Source organism: Mycotypha africana (genome assembly GCF_025528875.1).
Source record: "Mycotypha africana strain NRRL 2978 chromosome Unknown BDF20scaffold_21, whole genome shotgun sequence".
Taxonomy (NCBI): Eukaryota; Fungi; Mucoromycota; class Mucoromycetes; order Mucorales; family Mycotyphaceae; genus Mycotypha; species Mycotypha africana.
The window spans coordinates 3,531-6,726 of NW_026515745.1; the positions used below are offsets into that span (position 1 = coordinate 3,531).

Consider the following 3,196-nt stretch of genomic DNA (forward strand, 5'->3'; position numbering starts at 1 on the left):
ACGAAAAACCAAAGCTTAGGAAAGGGACTACCACATATCATGTTGTTAAATTTGTCGAAAGTGTAATGGATATTTTGGATCAGCTTAACAAAAAGGATATGTTCATTGTTATGGATAATTGCAGAATACACCATTCTGAATTTGTCGTGAAAGCAATCAATTCACGTGGTTACAAGCCTCTTTTCCTGCCACCATATTCACCCTTTCTAAATCCTATCGAAGAGTGCTGGTCCAAAATTAAAAGTATCATTCGACGAAACCCTTTAGATTCCAATGATAACTTAACTCCTAGAATTAAGCAAGCCTGCCTGTCAGTCTCTGTAGAGGATTGCTTAGGTTGGATCAGACACTCCGAAACTTTTTGGGACAGATGCTTAGATAGAGAAGTTTTGTTAAGATGAAGTTTTTATTTTATTTTTGTCTCCTAAGAAATCTTATCTGGTCTCATAGGATATTTCAATTCGTATCCTGGTTTACTTAGAAACGTCTCCAAATAAAACTCAGATTATCCACTAAAAATTCAAAAGTGTCTCGTACGGAAGAAAAACACTGTATATAACAACATAATCCCGCATGGATGCTACACACACCACGTACGTCTAAGATACCAAAAGGGCTTCTCCGGGAATCGAACCCGGGACCTCTCGCACCCTAAGCGAGAATTATACCACTAAACCAAGAAGCCTTGGGCCCTCACCCCTTCCATCAAGCAAATGCTGCACAACATGCTTCCCCCTTCAGCATTCACCATATATCTACCATGCTTCTCAAAAAACTATCACGTAACAAAGCTCCAGGAGTGGATCATCTTCAAACTGAAATGCTCTTACCTATTGCCAAAGACCTCACGCCCATCCTATTTCTCCTCTTTCGCCTGTGTTGGAAGTGGGCCACAGTACCTACCGATTGGACTACCGCACAAGTTATACCAATCTATAAAAAAGGCGATACGCTTGATCCGAGCAACTATAGACCGATAAGCTTGACATCTGTATTTAGGAAACTCCTGGAGTTATGCATACAAGACACACTAGCATCTACTGCCCCTTCTTTAGATATCGTACAAGGTGGCTTTCGTGCCCATCGGAGTACTTTGGATCAGGCCCTGTGTCTTCATGAATTGTGTGAACAACATGCTATTGATCATCTGGGTGATCATCCGGTTTTGGCTTTTCTAGACATAAAATCAGCGTATGATACCGTAGATCGCGCCATTATATGGCGTGCTCTTGAATTGCACATTTCCTCCCCCCTCCTTGATCTGCTACAAAGCTTGTTTGACGACGTCTCTATCCAGGTCTTGGTACAAAACTGTCCGTCTCCCAGCTTCCACCCAGTGACAGGAGTATTACAAGGTTCTATCTTGTCTCCATTTTTATATTCAATTTATATCAATTCTCTCCCCAGCTTTCTACGAACGGTGCGGATACCTGTGAACCATGCCTTTGATCGATCCGTCAAACGTGACTATGGTGGTGTTTGGGTTAACTGCCTACTTTACGCCGACGATGTGGTATTAATTGCCACGGCTGACCTCATGCCTCGCCTACTCAAAAAAGCGGAAGAACACTCTCTTAAGCTCGGATATCGATGGAATCCGGCGAAATGCGTTATCGTTAACTCCCCCACCCAATATGGAACTCGACCGCTCAAATTATACAATACGGCAATGCCTTGTGCGAAATCATTTGTATACTTAGGGATGCCTATCAACAGTAAAGGACAGCTCGATACACCTTTATTGTTAAAGCGAAATATCCAAAATGCCCTACATGCTATGCGCAGTGGCCTTCAGCCCTTGGGCCTTGGCTCTTCCTCTTTTTCCAAGCTAATCGCTATTAGACTATACACGATGCTCATCCGACCAAAAATGGAATATGGCCTAGCCATTTCTCTTTTCCGTGCTATAGATACTAAACTGCTCGACAAGGCTCAAGATCAATGTCTTCGTCTAATACTGTATATCATTACATATCATTACATATAGATTGTCAACCATCCTCTGGATATTCTTGATCCGATGTTCTGCTGATTTTATTGACTTTCGCGCGTATCCGACTAATACAAAGTCCTTCTTCAGATTTTCCATGTGCTTTTGAAAATCAAGCAATCTTGTAGCAATGTTCTTCACTACGTTTTCTACAACAGAAAAAAGTGAGTATGTAAACGCTCATAAAGTTAATTGTTATAAGACTACCATGTAATTCAGATTTCAAAACGTATAACTCCCTCATTCTAGATGTGCCTCCAGATTTGTTTCTCTTTCTCAAACAAGGTATTTGAAGAAAGTTCACCTTTCCTTTACACCATTGTATAAAATTAGATACAGATTCAAATTTGTCTGTATATAAATCTACAATTTGAAAGATATCCTCTCCAGAAATTTGTTTTTCTTCGTAATCCATGTATCCTTCCATATCAACTAAAAAGATTGCATTCACAAATTGCGCAATTTGCGAATCGCTGCCTATATTTTAACTATTAGTAATTGCACTTTAAAAGAGAATCCTAAGTACTTACGAAGTTGGGTTTCATTCTCAACTCCCTTAATCTTAGTGCCTGCTTCAAGGTATTGAATGGATCAAAATGAATCCGTTCGATAGGCACTAGTACGTTTAAACAAGGATTTTTTTATTATACAATTTTTAAACCCAATGGGCACATAGATAAACTACATATCAGAAATTGCCCGGGGCAGCTCGAGTTGAGAATAGAGCGATGCATAGAGTCGGTCAGGGCGCCGTGGTGGGCGAAAAAGCATACTATCTAAATGGGGGGAAGGGGGAAGGGGCTAAACTAATCATTATAATTGGTAGGCTAAGACTTTGGGCGCGGTTCGGGATCTTGCTTAATTAAGCCTGGGCGGGCACCGCAATTATTCATAACTTGTTTAAACACCAATACCGACCGGGAACCACCTTGATAGCGGCATTAAAAAACCCTAGGAAGCAGAGAGAAAGGGATCAAAGCTGAAATATATCAGCGGCGTACAGGAATCGAACCAACAATCGTTGGTTTTGGAAGTGTCATGTCCCGACCACTGTCTACAGTATCGAAACACGAGTGAGAATAATTAATTTAAACACAGCATAAACGGCTGTCATCTTAGACTTGAATTGTCGATTAAGCAATTGTTCACAAGTCAAACTGGTATCAGATCCATAACAGTGTTAGAACACGCCTTCACTAATCTCTC

At 40.8% G+C, this 3,196-nt stretch overlaps 1 non-coding gene across 1 annotated transcript; it reads right to left on the reverse strand.

The window, feature by feature from the left end:
- Window positions 1-613: 613 nt before the first annotated feature.
- On the reverse strand, window positions 614-685 carry BDF20DRAFT_t168. Its single transcript has one exon. It is a non-coding gene; the product is annotated as a tRNA-Pro (tRNA).
- Window positions 686-3,196: the final 2,511 nt, after the last annotated feature.